General features: G+C 47.1%; 1 long non-coding RNA gene across 1 annotated transcript; it reads left to right on the top strand.

Annotated features, from left to right (window-relative positions):
- The first annotated feature begins 4114 nt into the window (after positions 1 to 4114).
- Positions 4115 to 7209, top strand: LOC125091725 (uncharacterized). The gene is made up of 3 exons (XR_007124738.1): positions 4115 to 4293; positions 4823 to 5045; positions 6379 to 7209. It is a non-coding gene; the product is annotated as an uncharacterized LOC125091725 (long non-coding RNA).
- The last annotated feature ends 11569 nt before the right edge of the window (positions 7210 to 18778 follow it).

Below are 18778 nucleotides of genomic sequence, written 5' to 3'. Positions count from 1 at the left end.
TCTGACTTCCCCCACAAAGTGATGGCTGAAGATCTTGGTGTTGGGGAGATGTTTTCAAAGAGCCAAGCCAAATGGCGCCCTTGTCATTCCATGGAATTAACCACCTCTAGCAGGAGAGCCACGCCCAGACTCTCAGCCATTGGTTTTCATTCTGACTCTCCACGGAACAAAGAGCAAGTCCCTTAAAAATATTCTGATGCCTTCAATTTTTGTCTTTGCCAGCACCTTCCAATAGCAACAGAATGTGAGGTGCATATGGCATTTAAAATGTTCTAGAAGTCAAATTTACAAAGTAAAAAGACCTGAGTGACACTAGTTGAATACGTTTTATTTTACCCAGTACATTGAAAAATATTATAATTTCAAGGTATAATTAATATAAAAATCAATGCGATAACTTACATTCTTATTATTTATACCAAGTCTTGAAATCTATTCTGTTCAACTGCTCCATCACTGGTAGACAGAGCGTTCTGTATCATGGAACTCATCCGTGGCTTTTTTTTTTTTTTAAATTAAACGAAGTCTTCTAATTGTTCAAAATAACACAAAATGACATCATACAATGGTGATACTGAGTCATGGGGGTTACCTACAATAAATGATTGGATCCCATTCCCAGAACGAAGAAAAGTTAATGTCTATTGCTTTTTGAGGAGTATTGTACAGATTTGGGGACCTGAATGAATATCTGCTTTGTGACAGAGGTAGGTAAGGATATAGAGTGATGGCAAGAAAAAATATAAAGAGGTCTTTTCTCCCCACCCTCTTCATCTCCTAGAGGTTCAGATAAACTTCAAAAGATCAGGGAAGGCACCTATGAATTACAAGAGACCATGGAGACAAGGCCAAGAATAGGTCAGGGCAGTCAGACATGGAAAGGGAGATGCCCTAGAATTAGCAAAATCAGCATATGAGGGGTGTGAAAAACTGAATGTGTGCTACGAGTAAGCCGCTCTACTTGGAGTGGCATTTTACCAACCCGCCCAAGTAGCCCCCCAGATGTCATGAACTCATCTCGAGAGAAGTCATGAAGATGGAACTGGTATTTAAAGACCGAGGCACGTTAAGAAAGAGGCTGAAATGCAGAAAGGGTTTGTTGTCATCACAAGTACAGGCAGGAAGGTGGTGGCTTGAATGAGAATTGACACATCCATCGGTATCTTTCTGGCCTTGTCCAAGGCGGAGGGTGTTCTGGCCAGACCACATGCACATTCCAGGCTGCCTGGCAGGCAGACTGTCAGCAGAGAAGGCAGCCTCCACACGCAAGACAAGTCTCTGTCAGGGAGATCCCACGTCCTCAGCTCCACCCGGGGAAAGGCAAGTGCTAACCCTTGTCAGACGCCTACTACGTACCAGGCTTCTCGATGATTCTTCTGTATTGTATTAGTTGGCGGGGGCCGTCATAACAAGATACCACAGACAGGGTGGCTTAAACACCAAAAACTTATTTTCTTATGGTTCTGGAGGCTGAAGTCCAAGATCAAGGTCCCGACAGGGTTGGTTTCCTCTGAGGCCTCTCTCTTCAGTTTGCAGATGGCTGTCCTCTGCGTGCATGTGCCCCTGGAGTCTCTTTCCCTTATAAGACATTAGTCACACTGGATTAAGGCCCTACCCTGAAGGCCTCATTGTTACTCAGTCACCTCTTTAAAGACCTTCCCTTCAAATACCCTTACATTCTGAAGTCCTGGGGGCCAAACCTTCAGCATGTGAATTTGAGGGGAACACGATTGAGCTCACAACACAAATACTTCCCATCTTAAAGATGAAGAAACTGAGGCCCCGTGAGGAGAAGGGACTTGCTTGAGGTCAGTAAACCAGTTGAGACACAATCTGAATCTCAATTTAGTGTTCTTTACACAGGGACCACTTGGTTTCTTGAGGCAGAATGAGTGCTAAGACATCTGGAAAACATGAGTGTTCATTGCCCGCATGATGACTTGGGTGTCACAGGGAGTGGCGGGAGTGGGGGTGTGCACGGTACAATGATGCAGTGGAAGCAGCTTGGGGACTGGAATCCGGAATCTGGGTGTGAGTCTTGGCGACGTCATGTACTACATGTGTTGCTAAAGCCTGTTGCCCTAAGCTTATATAAATGGATATTCAACAAGCACAAGTGCTTGTCACTGAGCATACATTCTCCCATCCCATGTTTGCAAGCCTGTGAGGAAGATACTATGACCAGGTCTACTTTCCAGTTGAGGGAAGGAAGCTCAGAGGGAGGAAGTAACTGATTCGAGGTTATACAGCCAACAAGGCCTAGAGCCAAGACTTAAACCCAGGTCTGTAGATTCCAAAACCGGTACAGTGAACCATTACTGGAACCAGGAATGGGGCCCAGAGTTATAAAATTTTTGCTTTTTCAAGAGAGGAAAATTCTGGGTTTTCATGTAAAATATCCAGAGTTTTAAACATTGGTTAATTCAAGTTTCGTGGAGACACTAAGCAGGCCAAAGCCCATGAAGGGACTTCAACTTTATAGGTCATTGGCTCACACCAGTGTATGAGGACTAGATAAGGCCAGATTTCTTACCTGTCCTGGTAGCTCATGATTCTTTGATGCCATTTGGATTTTATGAAATAGATTTTGTTGGGTACAGCTGTTGGGCATGGATGACCGGATCTGAATGTGTACCCTGACCATCAATAGCCACCTGATGAGGCAAATTCCTTAACCTTTCTGAGGACAGTTTCCCTGTCTAGAAACTGGAGATTGTACCTCACACACTGAGGTGAAAATTGAGATAATATTTGTAAAGTGCCTGGTGAGTACGTGGTGGCTGATGAGCAAAGTGTTAGCACTCAGAACCACTGGCGTCTCTCTCCATGAGATCCCCGGCCTACATGTAGAAGGCCTATGTGGCAATTGGAGGGGCTATAGACAGGGCTGCCACTGACAGGTCTCCTCCAACCCACCCAAGGTTCTGCCATCTTACCTTCAGTTTTTGGAATTGCCAAGAGTTTTTTTGGTTTTGGTTTTTGTTTTTAATGCCACTGCTCGAGGGAGGGAGGAGTTAATACCTTAGCAGGAACTATTTGGTGTTTATTTTCAACAAGTTTTAGTGAACTCTCAATGCGGTGAAAGAGATACAGTTTTCAAATTCAAAACTGTGTAAAAAATACCTGGGGGGCTGGGGCACCCGGGGGGCTCAGTGGGTTAAGCCTCTGCCTGCAGCTCAGGTCACGATCTCAGGGTCCTGGGATAGAGTCCCACATCGGGCTCTCTGCTCGGGGGAGAGCCTGCTTCCCCTCTCTCTCTGCCTACTTGTGATCTCTCTCTCTCTGACAAATAAATAAATAAAAATCTTTAAAAACAGAAAAGAAATACCTGGGGGGGCCTGTTTATAATATGGGTTCTGAGATGCCACTCCCAGAGAGTACAATTTAGTCAGACTAGAATCTGGATTCCTACTGCTCTTTGGGGATGCTGAGGTGGCTGGTCCCTAGATCATATCCTGAAGCACATTCCTGCCTGGTAGGACCTCCTGAGCTGTCTCTCCACCCATGGTCCTCCCTATATGGTAGCTGCAGCTGGGCCCCCACTCAGGGTGGGCCGGGGCAGTCCGCAGGGCAAGGAAGGCCTGAGGGAGTCTATCCCAACAAGATGGGCTGAAGTCAAATTTCTTACAGTAGAACCAGCCGGTTCTTTCTTAATATATTCAAGTAATTAAAAAGGGACCATTTCAGTGTCCTGAAACATGGCAAGATCAGAATATGGTGTGTTCTGACCTCCGGGCCTCTAGTTCCATCTGTATAAATAGCGCAGCGCTGACAAAACTGCCATGAAGGGCTTCCTTTTTCACCAGAGACCTTGGGCAAGGCAGGCGGTTTCGCCCATAATAAAGTCACCAGCAGGTTTGCGGCCGTCGCAGGCCCAGTCATCTCTGGCTTCCCACCCACGCACCTTAGCTTGGCGGCTCCGTCCGTATCCCTGCGGCCTCGCTGCCGGGAGGGGCTCGGGGACTCAGGGGGAGGAGAGGTCAGGGCCAGAAGCCCACTCCTGCGCCCGGGGCCGGACACCTGCTCCTGGCCGCCTCGGGTTCGGTCAGGGCTGCCTGCCTGAGCTTCCGCCGCTGGGATCCGGACTGTGACATATGCTGCCCAGGTTTTTTTTTTTTTTTTTTTTTTTTTTCTTTCTTCCAGCAGCATCTGGAGGAGAAGCTGGGAGGGTCCCAACCAACCACAGGGTGTTCTCTGGAGGCCCAGCTGAGGCGCGTGGGCGGAAACGGCCCCTGGTCTCCGCTTGCTTTCTGCTTGAAACACTCACGGAGCACACCACAAGGTTTTTCAGAGGTTAGACAAATTTGCATCCTTCTCCCCCAAGCTAGAGGAAGTGCTGGAGGAAGTCATGTATTAAAAGAATGGGGCGCAGGCTTAGGTTAGGAAGAGGGACTCTTTCTTGGCAGCTTTCCTTCTGGCTAGAACCTCCAGTTACCTTTAAGCCATTAACCCTAGAGGATAGGGATGGGGGTGGGGTGGACCCATTTGGAGTTCATTATCGCAGAAAGCCCGTTCTCTCTCTCTCTTTAAACCTGAGCTTTAAGCTGATCAGCTGCCGTTGTCGGGCGATTTAGCTCCCTGGGGACAGCAGCAAATCACAGGGCCGCTGCTCTTAGCATTGCCAACACAGAGCACCGGCCTAGCGGCACGCGGGGTATTAAGAGAAGGTCCTGGCCTTGACCCTGTGGGGGGGGGGGGGAGTGGGGGAGGGGGGAGAGGAGGTCCTCCGCTGGCCCTTTTGCTTTCGCCTGGAGAACATGGACGAGTTTGTCTTTGATCCCTTAACCGGTTCTGTGCTCTTTTCTTCCTGTCATAAATCCAGTGACACGATATATATTTAAGGGTGAGTCAAACCTCAAATTACATTGCCCGAGAACGGAGCTGCTGCAAAGAAAGTGGCTAAATTATTGGCATGAGACAGGACGCGGGAGCCTATGGCGTGAAGAAACCACTAGTAAAAGTGGAAGGAAACGACTTTTGAAGATATTGCTACCTGTGCTAAGAAACCTCAAGTGCTTACCAACCGTTTCTGATCAAACCTGAAAGTAAGTCTGTGCCTGTCGTGGGATGTCGGATGTTAGGAGGACTCATGGGGCCCTGTTCCGGCTCAGTGTTCTGCCTCTCTTCAGCCCCAGCGGTGGGATACCGAGGTCCCAGCTTGCCCTTGGAACTCTCTGGGCCAAGCATATCCCAAGCCTGGTTGAAGGTCAAGTTTGGGGTGTTTGGGAGGATGGGGGTCTCATCCAGCCATACTGAGCTTTCTGCCCTCCCCCATCTCCTCTGTGGCTCCCCCTACAACCTCGGGGGCTCATTTACTGCATCCTGGATTGACCCCTGGTTATTCCAGATTTTTCTCCACTACAGTGCAGTTTGGGTGCCCCCTCCCAAGGGCTTGTTGCCGAGGCCACCATCTCTGCCCCCCGCTTGCTTTCACATGCCAGCCGTGTGCTTGGCACGATAAAGACCTTCCCAATAACACCTTTTCCCCTTGTTGGAGTGACTGGGGAGATGGAAAGCAAACATCTGTCCCTCCTCTTATATAACCCGACTATTTCCAAGTTTCCTCTGCCCACTGAAACAGCCTGAGCTGCGTTCCTGGGCAGGGCAGCAAATCCAGCCTCTTCCCCCTATCTGTGAGGCTCCTTCTGGGACAGCTGAGCAGTGTGACTCACCCCTGGCTTGCTCCAGAGGCCCACTGCTCAGGGCTTCTCCCTGGCCGCCTCTGGACACGTTGCAGCCGCCAACCTTTGCTGCAAGGGCTCCCACCTGCCCGCTTCTGCTTCTCGGGGAAGGAAGGATCCTGGAGCCTCCCTCCCACTCTCCAAGAATGGCTAACCTGAGGCTCTTGTGTTGAATGAACTTTTCAGGGCTTGAAGATCATTGAATGGAATTACAATGCAGAAAACGGAAGCAAAATCAATATGGGTGTTTATGGGCTGAAGGTTTGTGTGCCCTTCAAAAGCCATATCTTAAAGCCTTAACCCCCCCCAGTAGCCCATTTGGAGATGGAGATTTTTTTTTTTTTAAAGATTTTATTTATTTATTTGACAGAGAGAAATCACAAGTAGGCAGAGAGGCAGGCAGAGAGAGAGGAGGAAGCAGGCTCCCTGCTGAGCAGAAAGCCCGATGTGGGGCTTGAACCCAGGACCTGGGATCATGACCTGAGCCGAAGGCAGCGGCTTAACCCACTGAGCCACCCAGGCGCCCTGGAGATGGAGATTTTAAGGCAATAAGGTTAAATGAGGTCATGAGGGCAGGACTCTGATCCAATAGCATTAGTGTCTTCTTTTTTTTTTCTTTTTAAACTATTTCCAATTTAATGTGATTTTCTTTCCACTTCTTTTTTCTTTTTCTTTTTCTTTTCTTTTTTTTTTTAAGTAGGCTCCACACCCAGTGGGCTTGAACTCATGACCCTGAGATCAAGACCTGAGCTGATATCGAAAGTAGGACACTTAACCGACTGAGCCACCCAGGCGCCCCAGGATTGGTGTCTTCTTAAGAAAAGGCACCAGAGAGCTCACTGTCTCTGCGCATGCACACATTTGGGGAAAGGCCACATGAACACGCTGTGAGAAGATGTGCCACCTGCTACCCAAAGGGGACGGGCTCACCAGACGTCAACCCTGCCAGCACCTTGATCTTGGACTTCCAGCCTCCAGATCTGTGAAAACTAAGTTTCTGTGGTTTAAGCCACCCGGTCTGTGGTACTTTGTTCTGGCAGCCCTGGCACTCTGGGTTCTCCCTTCAGGCTGCCCCACACTCACTGCTGACCCTCTCGCGTGTTCATTCTTGCCTGCCCCTTGACTGGTCAGCTCACGTGCTGGCTCAGAGACCCGCAGTCCCTTTTGCCTGTCTCCTGGCCCCAGGCAGAAGGAGGAAAGTGCCATAAATCATCTCTACAAAGACCCCCCCCCCCCATCCAAAATGAAGATGGGTTTTTATTTAACATCTCAGTCTGAAGCAGTTTCATCTGGACGATGCCACTGGGTTTTCCAAGAACCAGCCTTGCTGGGGAAAGAACATTTCCCTAACAGCCGTCCAGGATGCGGAAAGTGTGACAGCTTCTTTTCCCTTAATGTTAAAAATTTTTAAAGATATTTACAAAATTGATAGAATAGTACAGGGAACACTCACATACCCTTTACCTAGACTGAACGATTGCTAGCATTTGCCTTGTTTGCTTTATCTGCATATATATATGCAGATAGATATATATCTAGATATATATGCAGATATATATATAGATATGTATCTATATATATATCTGCATATATATCTAGATATATATATATCTGTGTGTGTGTGTCTGGTTCATTTAAAAGTAAGTTGTACACATCATGATACTTTATCCCTAAACACATCAGCTTGCACCCCCTTGCAGTGAGGACAATTTTACAACTCACCACACCATTAACACCTAGGGAAGGCAGTGTAAGACACACAGCTTTTACAATAGCCTTTTCCTCATTTCTGCTTTGCCATCCTTACACTTGAGGTCACAGAGCAGTGCGTGGTGTCAGTTCTTGGGAAATTTCAAGTTTCCCATCCACATGGGGGGAATCTCCCTGTCCATGTGGGGAAATAAGGTTACTGGGATCTGAAGTCTAAGACTGACTTACAATCAGAGCAGAGATGGGTAACTGGAGTTACCATAAAAAACAGAGGGGCTGCTAGATCTTTAACGTATGATGGTGTGTCCAGATTAAAGGTAGTAAGTTATCCAAAGAGGGAAGAAACCCATCTGGGTCAGAAAAGGCCAGGGTCCAGAGCACAGACGAAACCCAGAGGCGGAGGTTACAGTGTTCATCACAAGCCATTAAATTTGTCTGCTCGCCCAGATTGATCCCAGGGAGCCGGTGTCTGGGCTTTCTATCCATCTGATCAAACAAAATACACGTTTTTCAAGGGAAACCTGAAAGCGTCTATCAGGGTCAGGAGGCTGTGAGTGGGAGCTCAGTGCTTCCGATCCCTGTGTGGTAGGAGAGCCACGGAATGGATATTCCAACTTAGCAGAAATGTTCTCCCTGTGGCTCTCGAGGCACCAGCAAAGCTTGGTCTTCAGGACAAGCTGTGTTTCCGGGGTGCTCTCGCCATCCCGTGTTGTGAGAAGAGTAGGTATTTATGGGGTAGGTGGTAGGGCTGGGTAGAGGTGAGGCACCCAAATGTCAATATGTAGGTGGGGTGCTTCGGGGTTCCGAGTAACAGCAGGAAAAGCCGCCGGGGGGAAGAAGGCTTGGATATCTTTCTACAAAATACTTTTTTCTCAGTGTGAGGTGCTTTGTCATTTTCCCTGGGAGGTTTGGGAGGGGGCTTTCAGGCATGCCCTGGAGGGGAGTCCAGGGACAGCAGAGAGGGGAGAGGCTCTCTGTTCTGAAGCTGGACTTGCAGTCATGCGGATTTAACGGTGTGCGCTGTGATGTCTGTTGACCGCTCCCCCATCACACCCCCCAAGGAAGCCTCAGAAGCCCATGTATAAAAGCTGTGGCTGTGAAGCCCAGAAAGATTTTTCTAGGACATCTGCCAGTGACAAAGCTTTGTCAGAATATGGATTGTAGGGTTGCCTGGGTGGCTCAGTGGGTGAAGCCTCTGCCTTTGTCTCAGGTCATGGTCTCAGGGTCCTGGGATCGAGCCCCGCATCGGGCTCTCTGCTTGGCGGGGAGCTTGCTTCCCCTTCTCTCTCTGCCTACTTGTGATCTCTCTCTCTCTGTCAAATAAATAAATAAAATCTTAAAAAAAAAAAAAAAGAATATGGATTGTATTTCCAGGGGAAAAAACGTGGTGGGTGGGAATACCATGAATCGGTTATTCCAGAGGGACTTTGCACCTTCTGGAAGATGGTCTTACTCCCCATTTGGCCCGTTTGTTGTTTGGAAATGAGGACACATGCCTCAGCGTGTGGGATTTCTATTGAACATGAAATGGGACCCCAGAAGTACTAGTTAATCCATAAGTACTGTCCCTGTAAGAATGGGCCTTGGCTAATGGATTTCTAATATTCCAGTCCCATTTGAAAGGCCCCATCTGAGGGAAGAAAGATGGTCTGGCTCTCCCAGCACGACCTTCACAGGTGGGATTGTCTGTGTTCCCTTCACTCAGATTCCATGCTGGAAGAGCAACAGTTTTAGCTTTCAAGGGCTACTGTAACAAAGTATCATACACTGGGTGGTTTCAAATAACAGAAATTTATTCCCTCCCAGTTCTTGTGGCCAGAAGTCTGAAATCAAGATGTCTGGAAGGCAAGCCTCCCTCTGGAGTCTCTAAGGGAGAAACCTTCCTTGCCTCTTCCAGTTTTTGGTGTTTTCCAGCAGTCTTTGCTGTTTCTCGGCTTCTAGATGCATCTCTCTGATCTCTGCCTTTGTCCTCACAGGATGGTGATGTCTGTAGGTCTGTGTCTCTTCTTACAAGGACAGTAGTCGGAGTGGACTAGGGGGTCACCCTAATGACCTCATCTTAACTTAATTAGACCTGCAAAGACCCTATGTCCCAAACACTCTACATTTATAATTAATGGGGTTCAGACTTCAACACCTCTCTTCAGGGGGACCCCTAACAGCAACGCTTACATTATGATATAGCTTCCTTGAAGGCTCCCTTCTTGGAAAGACTGTCTTGGTCATATGTCCTTGAAGTATTCTAATTTCTGTGCCAGTGATGTCTTATTGTAAAATTTATAAATATGACTTAGAGAATGGTTTTGGTTTCCATGGAGCTAGGCTATAGGAAAGTAAGTCCCTGATGATATGTGGACAAGGATTTTTCATTTCCAGAGAGGGTGGTTTCTCAGTGTGAGCTAATGAATTGCCTTTCTGCTTTGATTCATCCTGTGATCTGTCTCGGCTCTGAGAGGAGCAGCCTGCCATCTCTGTGCCACCAAAACCAAGTTTCTTAACTTTGGAGGCTGAGAAATACACTTTGGGCTCATCTCCCAAGGTAATGTCCAACCGTATTCCCCAAGCCACCAACCCAATACTACACTTGTCTTGTGGGCCAACGTGAGGCCCGTTACTAGTCTCGTTTTGGATTTCTAAGATATGGGCTTTTGTTCTGTGTAAGGAACAAGAATTCCCAAGAGAGTTTGATTCCCTTGGTAAGGCAAACAAAACTCCCGAACACAGACAAAAAGAATTGATTAAAACCAAGAATGCTTTCAGATCTTGTCTCAGATCCAAACTTCGTAAGCAAACAGGGTTTTTAAAGAAAATTGGTAAGATTGTTGGGATAATGAAATAGCCCAATACATCAGTCAAAAGAACCCTGATCACGGCACTGTTTCAAATCTCTGAGGTCATGAGATCAAATTTTGGTACATTCATTCTAGAGGACAGAAGAGTTTTCTTTTCCACATCTAAGCCAATCAGCTAGTGAGGAAACGCAGCACATATGAATAAATTTTATGACTGGCAACGAGTCTGCAACCTTTTATGACAATGAACCAGAGACACCTATACCCTACTGGGCTGAGGCAGAAAAAGTTGTGACGGAAACAGTGGCTGTGCTAAGATGAGGACCAAATGACTGATGGCGCTCTTTGACAGGATGGGTGATGTAGGAACCGACTGGCAGTGGGGGCAGTTATTAGTTGACAAGGGTCCACACCGCAGGCAGGCTTGCCTGAGGGGTCACACTGCAGGGCAGCTGGAAGATTCGAGTGTGCACAAGAGAATCACCAGGACAGCTTTTATTTATTATTTATTTATTTTGAGAGAGAGAGAGAGAACGAGAACATGAAAAAGTTGGGGGAGGGACAGAGGGAGAAGCAGAGTCTCCCGCTGAGCAGGGAGTTTGCCATGGGGTGGCTCTATCCCGGGACCCCAAGATCATGACCTGAGCCGAAGGCAGATGCTTAACCGACTGAGCCATCCAGATGCCCCCAGGAGAGCTTTTAAAAACACACGTTCTGATTCAGTACATCTGGGGTGAGGCCCATAAATTTGCATTTCTGAGGAGGTGGTCTGTGTTGCTGGTCTGTGAACACCATTTTGAGTAGCACGGTACTAGCAAACACTTGAAGGCTGGGAGTGGTTCCTGGGGTTGATTTTCTGTGGAAACGGAAAGTCTCCAGAGAGAGAGAGAAGTTCGGGAAAGTGGCGTCAGGCTCTGTATTGGTTCTCGTGGTACAGCTCCTAAGAGCAGACATCTGAGAGCCCAAAGTCCATGACACCTTGCAGGTGTGAGGCTTCTATGGGTTTCCAGGGTTTTCCCAGTTGGGCAACACCTCTCTGAGGGTAGAAAAGTCAGATGGTTTTAAGTAGTTCTCTCTTTTCAAAGAACAATGTCTGGGTTAGTTGGATTGTAAGTTACAAGGACCTATCGGGGAGAATTATTTTGTCATCTCCTCTCGTTTGGTATTGCCTAGGCAGTGAGCGTTATTATTATTAAATAACGATGAAAGGTGTAACCACCCTTTGCGGCCTGCCTGCTGTGGGTCAGATGAGACGCTCCCCAGTGACAATGGGGAAGGCCATTCTTCTTCTTCTTTTTTTTTTTTAAAGATTTATTTATTTATTTGACAGAGAGAAATCACAAGTAAGCAGAGAGGCAGGCAGAGAGAGAGGAGGAAACAGGCTCCCTGCTGAGCAGTAAGCCCGATGTGGGGCTCGAACCCAGGACCTGGGATCATGACCTGAGCCGAAGGCAGCGGCTTAACCCACTGAGCCACCCAGGCGCCCCGGGAAGGCCATTCTTCTTAAGTATCTGTAGGGATGTGGTTCGGTGCTGGGGAGTCTGTTGAATCACAGGATGACACGGTACATCTCCCAGGAGAGTGAATACTACTGGAACATTTTGGAGGAAAATTGAATTTTTTTTTATATTTGAGTAAGTATGCAAATATCACAGCATAACGGGAACGCTTTCATCCCCCGAGCTCTAACCGCTGAAGTTGACACTCTTCCCATCCTGTGGTTGGGTCTATGTGTCTTTTCCTTGGATCTAAGTGGCCCTTTATGATTGTACCATAGAGTAGAGTAGAAATGACGGGGTGCGACTTCTGAGGCTAGGTCATAGAAGAGCCACTTTGTCTTGGTATGTCCTTGGAAGCCACCCATCATGCCGAGGTAGAATTCTGTGTGGAGAGGAGCGGATGGCCCCCAGCTCCCACCCTGACCTCCCATCCTACTTCTAGCACTAACTTTCCAGGCATGAGAATACGGCATCTGGGAAGTGAGCCTTCCATCCCTCATTGGGCCATCTCAGTTGCTCCTGTGTGAAGTAGACACGAGTCTTCCCTTTCAAGCGCTGTCTGGATTAGACACTTGTGAGATAAAGAAGTGATTGCTGGTTTAAATCCACTACGTTTTGGAGTGGCTTGCTTGCAGAAATATGTAGCTAGATCGATAGGGGCTGATCGACTGGTAGTTCTAAGAAGGGCCGTGGAAGTAGTGATTCATCGGCAAGCCAGGCAGGATCGCAGGCATCCTGTGACCCTGTCACTCCTCCACCTATAAACTAGGGATGGAGGGGGACCAGAGCAAGTATGAGAGCACGCAGGAGGAGTGGACCTAGGTTGGAAATCACTGAGGCAAAAAGAAGGAGGAAGTATATTCTCTGTGTTTACAAGGGTCAGTGGGTTTTTAATGTCCTTGAAGATCAGTTTCCCCTGGGAATAACTAAGTTAAAAAAAAAAGGAGGAGGGGATCTGCTTGGATTCACTTGAAATAAAGCCACTAGGATGAAATCAATGTAAAAATAAGACTCAGAGGAGGGTAACAGTGGAGAGAAGAGATCAATCTTGGGTAGAGGCTTGCATTGCAATGTGAAAACATTTTGGAATCTAAATGAAACAATGGTGGTCCTAAGCATTGGATGTTAGCATCCACAGTGGAGGTTAAATGGCCCGAGTTCGAACTCTAGTGTATAAAATTCAGCAGCAGACGTGTCCCCTGTCTGTCCACTCTCTGGTCCCCTGTCCTTCTGGGGTCCTGCTTTGAAGGCCAAAGCAAAATGAAGAGAAGATAGTTCCTCTTACTGTGTCCTCCTAGAGGCGGGGAAGTTCTGATTCACACTGTGGGCGTTGGAAAACAGCTTGTTGGTGACGCAGGTGAGGACAAGCCTGTGGGGGTGAACCCAGCACCCAGTGGTTCAGGAGAGCATCTGCAGAAGGAGAGTGGGGCATGGGCGTCCCTCCGGAGGCCTGGATATCAGGGGTAAGGATGCCGAGAGGTCCAATTTCAGGAAGTTTAAGGCCTTGCTTAAGACGTTCTAACTCCAAGGCTGATAGACAGGAAGTTTAATTGGTCTTTTCCAATTTCCCTGGCCCAGCTCTGAGGGGCGTGCCATTGAGTAGGAAAGTGACTGGCAGAAGAGGAGAGACTGAAGGGACCTAGATGACTCCCTCACTGGAGAATGAAGAGGGCTCAGCCCGCTGAGCTGCATTCCATACCCTTCTGGGGCCGCCCCTTCCTTTCTGCCAATCCAGGCTCTGGCCTTCCAGCTCCAGCAGGTTTGGGTGCTGACAGCACAGGCCTGTCACATGCCCAGTCAGCTAGCTCTGGCTAACCCAGCTGTCAGCCATGGTGGGAAACCCCCCATGTCACCATGGAATAGAACATCTGTAAGCTACAAAGGACCTGGGCAATGGAGTTCAACTCCTTCTCTTCTACAGGCAGAGGAACTAAGGATCCAAAATTTTTAAAACAGCTCATTAGAGGTGATGCTGAACAGGGCCAGGAAACATATCTCCTCACCCTGATTTCCTGGGCCCATGGCCTCCTTGGCAGCCTCCCTCCAGAGGGCATTAAAGCAGAACTCTGACAAGAGCAGAGCAGAGGCTCTCGGCCATCTCCCTGCTTTGTCTCTGCTCCCCTGGCCCAAGGTGGAAGGAAGTAGATTTTCTACCCTCTTAGTCCCTGTGTTCCTCTCCATCTGGCAAATCTGTTTAGAGACTAGCAATCTTTATACTCCCGGGCAAGAGATCAGTCACGTGGCCAACAGCTCATGTCTGCTCAGTGACCTCAGAGGGTGGGCAGTTTTGTCACTGAACTTTGCAAATCTTCCAATTTGGCGTTTTCTGGTTTGCATTTTCAAGTTGTTTCCAATTTTAGAAAACACCCTTCTTGCCTTTTCAACTCCCGGCTTCAACCCCCCACCTCAGTCACTTGGTTACTTCTTTTCCTTTAAAGACTCTTTCTTTTTTGTTTTTACAGAGTTCAGAGAGCGAGAGGATTTAAAAGAGGATGGGTTAAAAAGTCTCACTCCCTTCCCTGTCCCTGTCCTCCTCTCCTTGGGCCGTAAGTCTCGATAATTGTCATTAGATTCTTACTTATTTTTCCAGGACTCTTATGCAGACAACAACACATAAAGATATTTACTCTTTATTTTTTAAGATTTTATTTTTCTTAATTTTATTTATTTTTATTTATTTGACAGAGATCACAAGTAGGTAGAGAGAGAGGGGGAAGCAGGCTCCCTGCCAAGCAGAGAGCCTGATGCAGGGCTCGATCCCAGGACCCCGAGATCATGACCCGAGCTGAAGGCAGAGGCTTTAACCCACTGAGCCACCCAGGCGCCCCAAGACATTTACTCTTATACCCCTTCTGTTTCTTACACTGAAGGAGTGTACTATGCTCGCTATATGACATCTTATATTTTTCACACAAGTAGTATTTTACTGAGGTTGAACTTATTTATATACAGTAAAATGTACAAAATATTCAAGTGCCTAGGCCAGTGAAAAGTTTTCCTTTTTTAAAATGTATTTTCCCTGCATGACTTTTATTTTATTTTTATTTTTTAAAGATTTGTTTATTTATTTGAGAGCATGCACGCATGCATGTGGGGGGGTGCGGGGCAGGGGTTGGGGGAGGAGCAGGGAGAGAATCCCATGCAAACTCCCTGCTGAGATCATGACCTGAGCTGAAATCAAGAGTCAGCCCCTCAACGGAATGAGCCACCCAGCGCCCCTCCTGGGTGACTTTTAAGAGCACCTTTATGGAGGTATAATTGGCGTACAGGGATCGACTGCATGCATATGTAAATACCTAGAACAATCCCCATGACCGAGACAGTGAGCTTACACACGTCATCCTTGGAAGTTCCCCTTTGTCTCTATATTTTCTTATTAGCTACTGAGAAAGACCTGATTGATGAGCTGGGCTGAAGACATCTAACAAGCTGATTAACACTTTTAGGATACTTCTCGAGGCATCTCTGGTTTCTAAAGAGCCCGGAGGTGGGTAACAAAATTTAAAGCTTTTCTACAATGAAGTCTTATTAATCACCTCAATTTCCAATGTTTAAACAGTTGACCTCAAGGCACTTTGGCTAAGATTAAATGGAACGTATTTCCCGTAGAAAGCTTATTTTGCCTCGCTTTAAAGTTTCTAGTGTCCCAGCTTCTGGTCCTGGGCCATTTGACTCAAAGAATCAAGGACTCTTGGGAAAACAAAAACCGACAGAACTTCTAAGAAACTCCAGGATTTTCTTTGTTTACGAGCCATAATTCTGGAAGGAAGGAAATGAACACTTAGCAAGCCCCTTCTGTGTGTCAAGCACTTTACATAAAATAAATCATGTAGCCTTCCCAAGTAACCTACAGCAGAGATGGATGGGATCACCACCACGATGACAGAAGGGGAAATAAGATCTGAGAGTCTAAGCAACTCGTCCAAGGTAACACAGCAAGTGGCATGAGCTGGAATTGAAACCCAGGTCTCTATTATTTTAGAGCCCATCCTTTTCTCATCATGGATCTACCCTCTGTTTCCCACCCCCAGACAAATTATATTTAGATAGCTATACACGCACACACACACACACACACACACACCCCACATGGTAGGATGTGCTATAGACACATTTTTAAAACTTCCAAAACTCCCCCCCACAAAACAGTCTATAACAGAACATGGAGGCAAAGGGGTCCAAATACATTTAATTTGCTATTTTATGATACTTTGCTATTGCTATCAGTTGACACACCTTGAGTCATTCCCAAGTTTTTCAGTGAACAAGAACTGAGAAGTTACCGTATCCCGAGAACTATGCTCTGCACATTGGCAGTTGAAAAGTAGCATCTTGGGGCGCCTGGGTGGCTCAGTGGGTTAAGCCTCTGCCTTCGGCTCAGGTCATGATCTCGGGGTCCTGGGATCGAGCCCTGCATCAGGCTCTCTGCTTGGCAGGGAGCCTGCTTCCCCCTCTCTCTCTACCTACTTGTGATCTCTGTCAAATAAGTAAATAAAATCTTTAGAAGGAAAGAAAGAAAGAAAGGAAGGAAGGAAGGAAGGAAGGAAGGAAGGAAGGAAGGAAAGAAGGAAGGAAGGAAGAAAAGTAGCATCTCTGGGCAAAGACTGAATCCTGTGTTTGTAGAAGTGAGGCACTGAGTGGGAGATGGTGCGTGGAGTCTGGGAGAGCAGTGGCGTTCTAGAAAGGCCTGACTGGAGGAGGGAGGGGAATCGGATTATTGGGTGTATAGTTGGGGATCCGATTACCCAGAGCTTTCAAAGCCAGACAGTGACATCTTGGCGAGTTGCTGGAGTTTCAGAGAGAGCTGATGAAGGGCTGGTAGCTGGGCGAGGACGAAGTGTCAGGCATCCCGCTTTGGACCCACATCTATCCACTTCCATATTCTTCAGCAACTGGAATCTTCGTGTTACAGAGCCAACCTCAAGTAGCTGCGAATGAAGGGAACAAGGCCGTGGCACCAGCGTCTCACAGGGAAGCTGTGACGCTCAGAGCAGGGAACTGACAAGTTCTATGGAGGCCCCATTTGCAGAACTGGAGCAGGTCCCCAGAGAAGCAGCAGGGGTGAAGCACCGGGACTAGCCAAGGCAGGAAGCCATGATCGCCCCCAGGTCAGAGGCGCAGAGGTACAGAGAGGGTGCCGGCGATAGCCGGGAGCGCTGGGTGAGGGAAGTGTATAAGCTCTGGACTAAATGCCCCGTCTTGACTCACCCTGTGCCCTCCGTTCACTCCTGGTTCTTCCTGTTGGCTCATACCAGGGGTCACAGAAGCTCTGTGGGTACTGGGCTCAGAGATCAAGCTCTGGAGAGACAGATGAACACTATCCAGGGCAAAGCCTGTGCTGGGGGGAATCTGGGAAGGCTTTTCTGGGCATCGCATCAAAGGAGCTATTCCAGGTGCCCTAGAAGCTCAGAGTTTTAAATTCATTTCCTTTCATACTCCAACAGCTTGCCCTGGTTCGCAGCAGAAGCTCGCTAAACCAGGACCTTATTCTTACAGTGCAGTCATCATCCCTGTGGCCCCAGATACGGGGGCTGGCTCTTTAGCTCAGCACTTGCTAAAGAGGCGGTCACGGGTCTATTCCTGGTGATGACAATAGTGATGGGTTAGCGACTTCAAGTTCAAGGTAGTGGGTGCCCAGATAACCCTGAATGACAGTTTTGTTTATTGGGTCAAAAGAGGTCCTCCTCATTAACTCATTATCTTACTGGAGAGGCAGTTGCATTTGGGCTCCCGCTTTTCAGTGAGAATGGCTCTATTTCCGACTTGCTTGGAAACTGTTATTAACTATTATTCCAAACAATGCGTTTGCATATTTGACAATCCGGAAACCAAATTTAGCTGTGTAAATTATAGACAACTGCTCTCTGATAATGTCACTGTGATGTCCTAATTTTTAAGAAATGGAAGATTAACAAAGCCGGCTTTAAGTGCTTCAAACAATATTTTATGGAAGAAACCATTTCCCCCCGAAGATGCATAGATCTCTAAAATGTTCCCAGAGTGCTCTGGAAGATTGCTGTGTAATGTTTCTTCCAAAGGCAGGGGAACTTGCGGAACATCGAAGATATGCCCAGACCATGCAAAGCTATAAGCGCCTTCAACTTACTAAGGAATTATATTGAAACTAAGAGAAACTTAAGAGGTAATTTAAATGATTTAAACGCCACCGTTTTCCCTCCTTCTCCCCAAACCTTCAAGACAATGCTCATAATGTTAGGCTGACCTTTAGCATATGTGATTTTAATGAAAGACGACATTTTTCAGGTTCTGAGTCCACTTCAAACCGTTCTTTAAAGTAGTGATTTCTTGTCAAGGCCCTTACGCTGACTCGTGAAGAAGGGACATCTGACCTTTGAAAACTATTCCGTGGGTCTGAATTATCTAAGTATATTGTAGCTTCATTCTTGCAGACAAGAGAAACCAAGAACTGGTGGATAATGGAGAAATCTGTTAACGTAACTGGGTTTGAATGGCAAGTTACTGAATGGCTCTGAATCTGGCTTCTCATCTTTAAACACTTAAAAAAAATTTTTTTTAGATTGTATTTATTTATTCGACAGACAGAGATCACAAGTAGGCGGAGAGGCAGGAAGGGAAGCAGGCTCCCTGCTGAGTCAAGAGCCCGATGTGGGACTTGACCCAAGGACACTGGGATCATGACCTGAGCTGAAGGCAGAGGCTTTAACCGACTGAGCCACCCAGGCACCCCTGGTTTATCATCTTTAAAATAAGGCTGATAGGATTAGCCTGCTATTGTTTGCTGTAAACAGTGTTCAATAAACGAGTATTAAGGAATTTTTTAATATTAATTAATATTATTAATTAATTAATAATTTTTAATATTAAGAAATATTAAAGAATTTTTCCTATAGGTACGTGTTACATGGAGTACAGTGAAAAAAACCAACCACTGTAATGAGATTTCTCAGTTTGGGGCTTTTCCTGAGAATGCAGTGGACCTCGGAGATGAAGAGAGCCCCATCATATACAGGAGAACTGAAGAAATGCCGCGCCTTCGGACAAGCCCATCTAGCATATGCCAACCTGAGGGTGCTGTGCCTCTAATTTCAAACTCATCATCTGTTGGGGTACCACC

Source organism: Lutra lutra, chromosome 2 (genome assembly GCF_902655055.1).
Source record: "Lutra lutra chromosome 2, mLutLut1.2, whole genome shotgun sequence".
NCBI classification, from domain to species: Eukaryota; Metazoa; Chordata; class Mammalia; order Carnivora; family Mustelidae; genus Lutra; species Lutra lutra.
Note: the sequence above shows the minus strand (reverse complement) of the source record. Positions and strands in the feature narration are given on the sequence as shown.